Below are 13,472 nucleotides of genomic sequence, written 5' to 3' on the forward strand. Positions count from 1 at the left end.
GCCTGTCAGGCTCCTCTTGTCCATGGGATTCTCCAGGCAAGAATACTGGAGTGGGTTGCCATGCCCTCCTCCAGAGGGGCTACATGATGGGCCTCCATAAATGCTTGATGAGTGAATACACAAGAGGAGGAGTGAATAAAGTGATGCCAATTTCTAAATCGGTAAGCCAAGTTGAGGAATAAAGTTCCATAGTGGCTGTATCAATTTACATTCCCACCAACAGTGCAAGTGTGTCCCTTTTTCTCCACACCCTCTCCAGCATTTATTGTTCATAGACTTTTTGATGATGACCATTCTGACCGGTATAAGGTGATATCTCATTGTGATTTTGATTTGCTTTTCTCTAATAATGAGCGATGTTGAGAATATTTTCATGTGTTTGTTAGCCATCTGAATGTCTTTGGAGAAATATCTGTTTGGGTCTTTTTCCCACTTTTTGATTGGGTTGTTTGTTTTTCTGGTATTGAGTTGTATGAGCTGCTTGTATATTTTGAAAATTAATCCTTTGTCAGTTGTTTCATTCGTTATTATTTTCTCCCATTCTAAGGGTTGTCTTTTCACCTTGCTTATAGTTTCCTTTGCTGTGCAACAGCTTTTAAGTTTAATCAGGTCCCATTTGTTTACTTTTGTTTTTATTTCCATTACTCAAGGAGGTGAGTCATAGAGGATCCTGCTTTGATTTATGTCATCGAGTGTTCTGCCTATGTTTTCCTCTAAGAGTTTTATAGTATGGAGATTACTTAAAAAACTAGGAATCAAACCACCATATGACCCAGAAATCCCACTCCTAGGCATATACCCTGAGGAAACCAAAGCTGAAAAAGACACATGTATCCCATTGTTCATTGCAGCACTATTTACAATAGCTAGAACATGGAAGCAACCTAGATGCCCATCGACAGATGAATGGATAAGAAAGTGGTGGTACATATACACAATGGAATATTACTCAGCCATAAGAAGGAACACATTTGAGTCTGTTCTGATAAATTAAAAAAATTAATTTGAGTCAGTTTTAATAAATTAAAAAAAGAATAATACAGTTTCATACAGAGAAGAAGGCAGTGTAAAGGCCTGGATAGATTAAGAAAATAGTCGAATATGGCTGAAGCAAAGTCAAGAAAGCTCAGATTCAAGGTTGAAGAGGTTTAAAAGGTCAGGTCATGCAGAGGAAGAAACAAAACAAAAACTAAGAAACACACTAGTGGCTGATCACACACACACAAACAGGGAAAGCCAACAACTCAGGTGGCCTGAGTTTGCAGTGTTGGTTGGGGCAAGCAAAGGACCAGAAATTTAATACGGATATACCACAAATGAGCCAATATAGTGGGCCTTGATAAACTCCCAAACAGCTCCACCAAAACACATGAAAGACCAAAGAGTGTACACAGGAGAGATCTGTGTACAAAAGTGTACACTGTACATGGAAAGACCAAAGAGTGTACACAGGAGACATCTGTGTACAAAAGTGCACACTGTACACGGAGAGACCAAAGAGTGTACACAGAGATCTGTGGACAAAAGTGCACACTGTACACGGAGAGACCAAAGAGTGCCCTGGCTGTCCACATAGTCCTGGTAGAACTTAAGGCCATATAAACAGGCAGAGGGGACAGGAGTGCACTCAACAGAAAGTAAGAGCTGGGGCAGATTTGTAAACTGCTACGATTTTGAATGTACTTTCTAACCCACACATTAGATTCATCATAGAACCAGTGAAGAAAACAAAAATCTTATGGGCTTAGAGTGTTTGAATACAACCTCTAACCAATGACTGGTTGACTACTTAGCAATGCTGACACAGAGGCAATCCCTAGGAAGCAAGGCTTAAAAATAAAGTCAAGAATTCAAGAAACAAAACAAAAATAAGATAGATACCAATGGCTGCACACTATAGGTTCCACAGATTTATTCCAGGCAAACTACTAAACCACCCAAAACAACACAACCCCTAAAAGAAGAAAGACCAGATTTCAGAATTGCTAGAATATATTATCTAACAAACACAAGAAATGAGATATGCAAAGAAATGGGAAAGTGTGATCCATATTCACGGGGGAAAAGCAGTCAATACAACAATATGCAGATTTGAAAACCTTATCAACCAATTTTACCTGATTGACATTTACGGAACACTGCACTCAATAACTGCAGAATATCTGTTCTTTTCAACAGTGCATGGAAAATAAGCCATGCATATTTTTACAAAATTCAATACCTAGTCTTGATAAAAAGGGAAAACCCCCTGCAGTTTTCCAAAAACTAGAAAAAGAACAAAGCATTCTAAATGTGTAAAGCAGAATGTATGTAAAACCTGTGGCTAATTATATACTTAATGGTGAAATACTGAACACTTTCCGATTTAGTCTGGGAACAAGGCAGTGATACTGGCCATTATTAATTCATTTAATATTATATCATTGGAAGTTCTGGCCAATAGAATAAGACAACTAAATAAGAGACATAAAAAAGGAAAGTATGGCTTCCAAACGAAGAAGTAAAATTGTCTTTATTCTCAAAGAACATGATCATGAACGTAGAAAAACCTAAGAAAATCTAAACAAACAAGAAAAAAAAAACTATGGAGCTAAGTGCGTTTAGTAAAGTGATGAGATACCAAGTCAACATACAAGAATCAATTGTATTAACAAATTAGTAATAAGCAACTGAAATTTTTTAAAAATTTAAATACTATCCATAATAGCATTGAAACAAAATATTTAGGATTAAATATAACAAAATGTGTGCAAGACCTCTACAACAAAAACCATAAACACTGAGAAGAGAAATTAAATTCAAAATTAATGGAGAAATATAATGTTAATGGGTTGGAAGAACCCAGTATATTAATTCGTCAGTTCCCCCAAATTGATAAAGAGGTTCAAAGCAATATCAAATTTCTAGCAATCCTCTTAAGAAATTGACAAATTGGTTCTAAAATTTATAGGGAAATATAGAAGATCTAGAATATAGCCATCCTGAAATAGAACAGAGGTAAAGAATTTACCATTACAGATGAGAATAATCAAACTAAATAGTTTTTGCACAGCAAAGGAAACTACCAACAAAATGAAAAGGCAGCCTACTGAATGGAATAAGATATTTGCAAATGATATATCTGACAAGGGATTCAAATCCAGAATACATGAAGAACTCAAACAACTCAGCATCAAAGAAACAAACAACCAATTTAAAAAACGAGCAGAGGACCTGACTAAACATTTTCCCAAAGACAGACAGATGGCCAACAGTCACAGGAAAAGATACTCAGCATCACCAGTCATCAGGGAAATGAGACACCAGTGAGATACCACCTCACACTGTCAGAACGGCTATCCTTAAAAAGACAACAAATAATAAATAACAGGATGTGGGAAGACAGGAATGTTTGTGCACTGTTGGTGCTATTGCAAATTGTTGTAGCCACTATGGTAAACAATATGGTAGTTTCTCAAAAAATTAAAAATAGAACTACAATACAATCCAGCAATTTCTCTTCTGGATATTTTCCCAAAGAAAATAAAAGCAGTAATTCAAAAAGATATAGGCACAGCACTGTTCATTGCAGCATTGTTTATAAAAGCCAAGATTTGGAAAGAATCTAAGTGTCCATTATTAGATATATGGATATATGGATAAAGATGTGGTGTGTATGTATAATGTTTTATAGAACAAAATAGAAACAGACTCACAGATACAGAGAACAAAAAGATGGTTGCCAGAGGGGAGGTAATGGGAGATGAATGAAATAAGCAAGAGAAATTAAAAAGTACAAACTTCCAGTTACAAAATAAAGGAGTCAGGTGTAGAGCATGGGAAATACAGTCAATAATATTATAGTAACTTTGTACGGTGACAGATGGTAACTAGACTGTGATTATTTTGTAATTATAGAAATATAAAATCATATGATGTGTACCTGGAATTCACATAGTGTTGTAGATCAATTACACTTCAATTAGCAACAACAAAAAAGGACATATAACCACTGTTTCCTAAGATGTTCTGCAACCCCATGGACTATATAGTCCATGGAATTCTCCAGGCCAGAATACTGGAGTGGGTAGCCTTTCCCTTCTCCAGGGGATCTTCCCAACCCAGGGATTGAACCCAGGTCTCCCGCATTGCAGGCAGATTCTTTACCAGCTGAGCCACAAGGGAAGCCCAGATAATATTTTCATTGTTATAATGATGCAAAAGCTAATTATCAATATAATTAAAATTATGATAAAATTTGGAGAAGAGGATGAGGAAGGAGAGGTGGAGTTCTTTATCTCTTATAACATTTATAAATTTAAAAATTACTTTTTTCTTTTCTTTTTACTATACGTATATGAGATGATAGATGTTAATGAAATGTGGTATAATCATTTTGCTGCTGCTGCTGCTGCTAAGTCGCTTCAGTCGTGTCCGACTCTGTGTGACCGCATAGATGGCAGCCCACCAGGCCCCTCCATCTCTGGGATTCTCCAGGCATGAGTACCGGAGTGGGTTGTCATTTCCTTCTCCAATGCATGCATGCATGCTAAGTTGCTTCAGTCGTGTCTGACTCCATGTGACCCCATGGACAGCAGCCCACCAGGCTCCTCTGTCCACAGGGCTCTCCAGGTGAGAATACTGGAGTGGGTTGCCATTTCCTTCTCCAAAAATCATTTTATAATATATGTAAATCAAATTGTCATGCTATATATTTTAAATTTATACAGTGATATATGCCAATTATTTCTCAATAAAACTGGGAAAAATTTTTATATGGAAATATAAAAGATCTAGAATAATCTGTGGTCCATCCATGTTGTCACAAATGGCAATCTTGAAATAGGACATAGTTGAAGAATTTGCATTACCTGATCTCTAGTCTTACAGTAATGCCACAGTAATCAAGACAGTGTGATACTGGTATAAAGATGAAAAAAATAGATCAATGGGGCAGAATACTTAGTCCAGAAATAATGAGTAGTTAATTGATTTTCAGGCCTCCCCAGTGGCTCAGCAGGAAAGAATCTGCCTGCAATGCGGGAGACCTGGGTTCGATCCCTGGGTTGGGAAGATCCCCGGAGAAGGGCATGGCTACCCACTCTTGTATTCTTTCCTGGAGAATCCCATGGACAGAGGACCCTGGCAGGCTACAATCCGTAGGATCACAAAGAGTCAGACATAACTGAAGAGATGTAGCACGCACAACTGATTTTCATCCGAAGAGCAAAAGCAATTCAATGTGGAAAGAAAAGTCTGTTCAACAAACAGTGCTGAAACAAATGGCTATGAAAATGTTTTCTAGAAGAAAACATAGATTATTTTAATGATCTTTGGCTAGGCACAGATTTCCTGGACAGGTCCCAGAAAGAAATAACCATAAAAGAGAAGTCAATAAAATAGTATTCATCAAAATTTAAAGGTTTAATTTAAAGCTTCTACTTATCAAAAGACACCATTAAGAAAATGATTAGGAAAGCAATAGACAGAGTAAATAGTCATGATACATTTATCTATAGCCATATCTATATTGACAAAGGAATTTTCTTCAGAATATATAAACAACTCCTACAACTCAACATTAAGAATACCAAGTTAAAATCCAGTTTTTAAAAAGTGGGCAAAAGAAAAACAGACTCTAAACAAAGGGAGATAAACAAATGGCTGATAAACACATGAACAAGTGCTTAATATCATTATTTATCAATGAAACAAATGAAAACATCATTGAGATATCACAACATGCCCACTAGAATGTCTAAAATTTAAAAGGCTGGCAATACCTAATGTGGTGAGGATGTGGAGTAAGCAAAATACATTGCTGATGGGAGTGTAAAGTGTAGTGATGCAATCACTTTGAAAATCAGTCTGGAACTTTCTCATAAAGCTAACATGTACCTACCAAATGACTCAGCAATTCCACTTGTAAATATTTACCCACGAAAATGAAAACATATGTCCATATAAAGATTTTTACACTAATGCTCATAGCAGCTTTATTCCAAAACTGGAAACAACCCAAATATCTATCAACAGGTGAATGGATAAACAAATTATGCTATATTCATATAACAGAATGCAACTCAGCAATAGAAAGAAATGAACTCTACCAAACATTTAAAGAAGACTTCACACCAGTTTTGCCAAACTCTTCCAAAAATTCAAAGAGAAGACACTTCTCAATTCATTCTGTGAGATCACTGTTACCCTACTACCAGAAACCAGACATCACAAACAAACTGCAGACGAGTACCTCTTATGAGTAAAGATGCAAAAACCCTCAACAAAATACTATCAAACTGAATCAGCAACATATAAAAAAAATTACACACCCTGACCAAGTGATATTTATCCTAGGAATGTAAGATTGATTAAACATCTGAAAATCAGTTACTATAACATCTTATCAATAGGATAAAGGTTAAAAACTACATGATTACCGCAATAGTCTGATAAAGTATTTGACAAAATCTAACATGGTTTCATGATTTAAAAATAAAAAACACTAAAAAAAAAAAAAGAATAGAAGAGAACGTCCTCAACCTGATAAAAGGCACTGATGGAAACCCATGGCCAACAGCATATTTAATGGTAAAAATCTGAAAGCTTTCCCCGTATGATCAAGAACAAGACAAGGATATCTCTTACCACTTCTATTTAATATTGTACTGGAAGTTCTAGCCAGAGCAATTAAGCAAGAAAAAGCAATAAAAAGGACCCATTTTGGAAAGAAAGAAGTAAAACTATCTCTATGTTCGGAAGACATAAACTTCTAGTAGAAAATCCTAAGGAATCCACTAAAAAACTAAACCTAATAAACTAGTTCAGCAAGATTTCAGAATACAAAATCAATACACAAAAGTCAATTCTTGTATTTCTACAAACTAGAGATGAACAATCTAAAAGTTAAATTAGAAAACAGTTCCATTTAGAACAGTATCAAAAAGAACAGAAATACATTTAACAAAGAAATACAACATTTGTATTCTGAAAACCACACCACACTGTCAACAGAAATTAAAGAAGACCCAAGTAAGTGGAAAGATACCCCTCTCTCATAAATCAAAAAATTTAATATTGTTAAGATGGGAATGCTGTCTACATTGATCTGCAGATTCAATGCAGTCTCTATCAAAATCTTTTAGCAAAAGATTGCTTTTGTGTGTATGTGCAAAAATTGACAAGCCAATCCTGAAGTTTATATGCATATATAAGGGGCCATAAATTGTCAAAACTATCTCAAAATGGAAGATGAAAGTTGGAATCTCAAATTTCTTGATTTCAAAACTTGCTACAAGATATAGCAATCAAGACAGCCTGATGCTGGCATAAGGATAGACATATAGATCAATGGAACAGAATTCATCATCCAGATTTAAATACTTATATTTATGGTCAACTGATGTTTGACATGGGTGCCAAGACACTTCATGAGAAAAGAATAGTTTTTTCAATAACTGGATATTCACATGCTAAGAAATAAACTTGGGTCCCTTTCTTGCATTATATGTAAAAGCAAACTGAATAGCAGCTGGAGGTAGGGGTGAATGGGGAATTCTTTAATAAGAGTTTGCTTCACAAGATGAAAAGTTCTGAAGATTGATTGCACAGCAGTATGGATGTACTTAGCACTACTGAACTGTGTACTTTAAAATAGTTAAGATAGTAAATTTTATGTTATGGATATTTTACCACAATTTAAAAGTTTTTAATAAAAACATTTAACTCAAGGTGGATTATAGACTTAAATATGAGGGCTAAAACTATAAAACTCTTAAAATTTTATAAACTTGGGTTAAATAAAGCCTTCTTAAAACACCAAAGGCATAAATGATGAAAGAAAAGATAGTTAAACTGGACTTCAAAGGATGCTTCTAAAAATAAAAAAAGATCACCCACAGAATGGGAGAAAATATTTGTAAATGATTTATCTAATAAGGGAACTGCATTCAGAATATATAATAAACTGTTACAATTCAACAATAAATAAATAACCTACCTGAAAAATGGGCAAAGAATTGGAATAGAATTTCTCCAAAGAAGATACACAAACAGCCAATAAACACATGAAAAGAAAAATGCTTAGCATCATTAGTCATTAGAGAAATGCAAATGAGAATTACAAGAAGAAAACACTTTACACCCACCGGAATAGCTTTAATAAAAAATACAGTAACAAGTGTTTTTGAGGATATGGATAACTTGGAACCCTCATGCCTTGCCAGTGGAAATGTAAAACGGTGCAGCCCTTTTTGAAAACCATTTGGTAGCTCCTCAAGAAGTTAAACATATAGTTGTTCCCATATGACCCAGAAATTCTACTCCTAGGTAGTGATATGTATCCAGAAGAAATAAAGCTTATGTCAAAACAGAAATTTGTACACAAGCGTTCATAGCAGTGTTATTCCTAATAGCCAAAAAGTAGAAACAAACTAAATGTCCATCAATTGCTGAACAGATACGTAAAATGTGGTCTATTCATACAACAAAGTATTATTCAGCTATAAAAAGGGGTGAAGTATTAATACATGCCATAACATGAATGAATCTTATAAATCTTACCAATCCATTCTGAAGGAGATCAGCCCTGGGTGTTCTTTGGAAGGACTGATGCTAAAGCTGAAACTCCAGTACTTTGAGCACCTCATGCGAAGAGTTGACTCATTGGAAAAGACTCTGATGCTGGGAGGGATTGGGGGCAGGAGGAGAAGGGGACGACAGAGGATGAGATGGCTAGATGGCATCACTGACTCGATGGATGTGAGTCTGAGTGAACTCCGGGAGTTTGTGATGGACAGGGAGGCCTCGAGTGCTGCGATTCATGGGGTCGCAAAGAGTCGGACACAACTGAGCCACTGAACTGAACTGAAGCAAAAGCAGACAGGAACACAGGACTGTGTAGTATGTAACAATGGTATGCAGAGTCGACTCAAAGGGTACAGCATATAATCAGTATCTGCTGAACGAATAAAGGAATTAAGTTAAATGCTCAGGACCCGGCCAACTGGCTTTAGAAGTTGAAAGAGAACAAAAACTAAGCTAATGCTGAGTTTTCTAAGCTGGGTGTACAAGGAGCAGGTAGAAGCATGAACGATACCTGGAGAGACCTGGTAGGCTCTGGAGATCTCGGGTCTCAGAGGGAAGCACAGATTGGAGTCATTGACTTAGAGGTGATAGTCTTGGTTAGACAATGGTTAAGTTTACCAAGGCAAAAAGTTCAGAAATAAAAAGAGCCAGGGGCAAGGGTGCATCTGAGCCTTCTGCCCTTTTTTCTTTTTTTGGAAGAAGTTGTCTGAGACCCTGGGTATTCAAGTGACAAGAGGGGTGTGTGGTACAGGGGACAGAACCCAGGACTAGGGTCTGAGGACCCTATCTTGCTACATGACCTTGGGCAGCTGACCTTACTGTTTGAGGCTCAGTTTCCTCACCTGTTATCAGGGACAATAATGCCAGTTCCCTCTCCCTCCCCAAACTGTTGCCTGGACTAAAAAGGGAGAAAGCATAAGAAAGTGCTTTGTAAACTGTAAAAGACTCACCAAATGTAAGGGATTATTATTATTGTAGTGGGAGATGCAGAGGGCCAATAAAATGGATTTGGTTGCAGTAAGCACAGGGCTTACTTTCTGTTTCTTAAAAAAAAAAAAAAAAAAAAGGAAGAAAGAAAAACCAGCAGCAGCAAGTACTGCCAGGGGCACAGCATAGTTTTTCCAACTTTGAGAAGCAAATAAGAGACAGGGGCCAACTGGCTCATCCCAGGAGGCCTGTCTTCACCAATTGAATCTGAACTCATGGCCCAGCGAATGGCTGCAGGCACGGGCCCAGGACAGCAGGCCCTGTCCTGGCCAGGCGGGCCCCAGGGAGTGTGGGGCCAATGGAGGTGTCCACATGGCCAGAGACTTGGTCCCTGGGACCCTGTGGGTTGGAGCTTCCTGCAGGCCCTGCCCAGCCAGATGTCCTCCTTAGGGTCCCAGGTGGCCCATGAAGGGTGCTGCCCATCCCCGAGGCCACAGTCGGGAGCAACACTTCAGGGTTAGGTAGCGAGATGACCATGGCTTCACCACGAAGTAGGCCAAGCTGGGCTCCCATGACCCTCCAGGTGGCCAGCCTCATTAGAGCCCAGGGCCGCCCTGGGCCTGCCAGCACTGCGGGACAAAGTCCAGTGCAGGAAGCTTGAGGAAGCTGCTTCCAGTTCTTTCCAGGCCCAGAGACACGTCTCCCCGGTGCCTGGCTAGATGTGAGCCCCAGCAATTTATGTGCCAGCCTGGAGACAGTCCCCTCAAACAGCAACTCTGAGGTAGCCACACTCTCAGCAAAGCTTCAAGGCCAGGGTGAGAGAGAACCTCAGCCACCACCTAGTCCAGCCCACTTGCCCCCGTTTTCAGCTGAAAAACCTGAGGCCTGGAAAGACAAGAACCTACTGGAAGGTCAGATCAGGGGAGCTTCTCTGAGGCTGAACTATGATGCAGAGAGCAGAAATCAGGACTCCAGCACCCCCGGCCATCTGCCTCTCCCCATTAATGTTATTTTCCAGTCTCTTCCCCTCAAGACCACTGCTCTTTCACCTCCCTGAGCTACCAGGCCAGCCCTACCAGCCTGAGGCTGAGCCTCTGCTTCCCTACCTGTCTGGTGCACAGGCCTTCCTGGGTAGGTGATGCAGGGGACAGGGTGGAGGTCAGGAACCTCATCACCAGGTCTACTTCTGCCAATACTGGGGAGGAATGGGCACAGAAAGAATGTCACCTTCTGTAGAATGACTCTCCCATTGAGGCCCTGTGCTGGAATTTCTTCTGCCCTTCCTGCTGCTACCTCCCAGAGCGTCTGTTCTTCCCTTCAAAGTTCATCCTCCTTCCTCGAAGCCCGGCTGAGGACTTAGACCCAGCACTATGCCCCCTGCATGCGCCAAGACACAGACACAGCTTACCAGCACAGCCTGTCCAGTTGAGGAGACATGAGAATGCCCTGCTGCCAGCATGAGGAGTATATGAGGGAGGGAAGGACAGCGGAGAGCCCCGGGGCCCCTTCCACCCCCAACCCAGCCCATCAGGGAAGGCCTCAAGCTCAGTGGGAGCTTGAGGAGATAATTCCCATGGCACACTGAGGTGAGGAGGGGGACAGGCTCAGGAGATGGTGTGGGGTTCACGTGCCTTGATCCACAGGCTGAGCAGGGGCTGAGACTGAGGCCACGGGAGAAGAAGACAGCTGTTGGCAGGTCCACAGTGTGTTTTCCAACATCACCAAACAATGAATGCAGTTTTGACATCCTCTACCGGCAGATCCCACAGGTGAAGGGCTCCAGTGTACAAGAACACCCCCACCTGAGCTGCTGTCAGGTTAGCTGAGAGTGGGTGGTCCATATAACCTCCTCCTCAGGTTCACTTAATTTTCTGGAGTGGCTCACAGAACCCAGAGAAACATTCACTAATGTTTACCAGCTTATCACCCACTCCAGTATTCTTACCTGAGAACCCTTTGGACAGAGGAGCCTGGTGGGCTACAGTCCGTGAGGTCACAAAGGGTCAACATGTCTGAAAGCAACTTAGCACAGCACAGCACCAGTTTGTCAGACCAGGTATTATAAAGGATAAAAATGAACAGCCAGATAAAGAGATACAAAGATCAGGGTCTGGAAAGGCCCCAAGTGCAAGAGCTCCTGTCCCCATGGAACTGGGGTGTCCCATCCCCACCTCCCAGTATGTGGACATGTTCACTAACCCAGGAACTCACTAAACCCTGTAGTTTCAGTTCAGTTTTGTCCAACTCTTTGTGACCCCATGAATCGCAGCACGCCAGGCCTCCCTGTCCATCACCATCTCCTGGAGTTCACTCAGACTCACGTCCATCGAGTCAGTGATGCCATCCAGCCATCTCATCCTCTGTCGTCCCCTTCTCCTCCTGCCCCCAATCCCTCCCAGCATCAGAGTCTTTTCCAATGAGTCAACTCTTCACATGAGGTGGCCAAAAAGTACTGGAGCTTCAGCTTTAGCATCTTTCCTTCCAAAGAAATCCCAGGGCTGATCTCCTTCAGAATGGACTGGTTGGATCTCTTTGCAGTCCAAGGGACTCTCAAGAGTCTTCTCCAACACCACAGTTCAAAAGCATCAATTCTTCGGCGCTCAGCCTTCTTCACAGTCCAACTCTCACATCCATACATGACCACTGCAAAAACCATAGCCTTGACTAGACAGACCTTTGTTGGCAAAGTAATGTCCCTGCTTTTGAATATACTATCTAGGTTGGTCACAACTTTTCTTCCAAGGAGTAAGCGTCTTTTAATTTCATGGCTGCAGTCACCATCTGCAGTGATTTTGGAGCCCAAAAAAATAAAGTCTGACACTGTTTCCACTGTTTCCCATCTATTTCCCATGAAGTGATGGGACCAGATGCCATGAGCTTCGTTTTCTGAATGTTGAGCTTTAAGCCAACTTTTTCACTCTCCTCTTTCACTTTCATCAAGAGGCTTTTTAGTTCCTCTTCACTTTCTGCCATAAGGGTGGTGTCATCTGTATATCTGAAGTTATTGATATTTCTCCCGGCAATCTTGTTTAGAGCTTTGTATATAGGCTTTATTATGGAGGCACAGTTGATTGAGTCATTGGTCATCAGTGATTAATTCTAACCCCAACCCCCTCCCCTCCCTAGAGTCAGATATGGGGGGGTAGTGAGATTGACAGTTTTGAACCCTGAAATCTAGGGTGGGCTCCTCTGGCAACAACTCAGGAGTGCTGAAAAGGTGCTTGTTATAAATAACAAAAGACACACTTGCAGCTCTCTTAACTTAGAAAATTCCATGGATTTTAGTGCCATAAATAGGGATAAAGATGAAATATATATTTCTTATGATAAACAACAGCATCACAGCAGGTAAATGTTTGAACTTGATCCTGTTAATGACTCGGAAGCCAAAGAAAATTTTGAGTAGGGAAGGGAAATGATCAAACATGCATTCTAGAAACACCCTTCTGGATGATGAGGAAAAGGCCAGACTCAAGGTGACTGGGGCTGGTGAGCCTAGGGTTATCAAGTCCAACCCTTTTCCTTTCCTTAGACGCCAAGGCCTTCTGGAGAGGTACTGGGCAGGTACAGTGAGCCCACATTCTTCCTGGGATGCCAGGCCTGGTATTTCTGTTCCTTACTGAGCCTTAGGCTTCCTATCCAGCAACAGGAAGGATGAAACCCAATCACATTTCAGGGGATTTCACCCTGAGATGATTCAAAATCAACCATGGAACTTTCTACTGGCAAACATGTGGGCCTCATCCCAAACTTACTAATCATCCCTTCATTCCCCAAATATTTACTGAGCACTCTCCACATACTGGACACAGTTCTAGGCAGTAGGAATACAGCCATGAGCTAAGTCCCTGCCCACAAGGGGCTTACACTTAGACTTTCTGGATAGGGACCCAGACATCTGTGTTACAAAGGCTCCACTGAGGGTGGGAGGTGGAGGGAGGCTCAGCCATACTTATATCTATGGCTGATTCATGTTGACA

The sequence above is a fragment of the Ovis aries genome, chromosome 15, assembly GCF_016772045.2.
Source record: "Ovis aries strain OAR_USU_Benz2616 breed Rambouillet chromosome 15, ARS-UI_Ramb_v3.0, whole genome shotgun sequence".
NCBI lineage: Eukaryota > Metazoa > Chordata > Mammalia > Artiodactyla > Bovidae > Ovis > Ovis aries.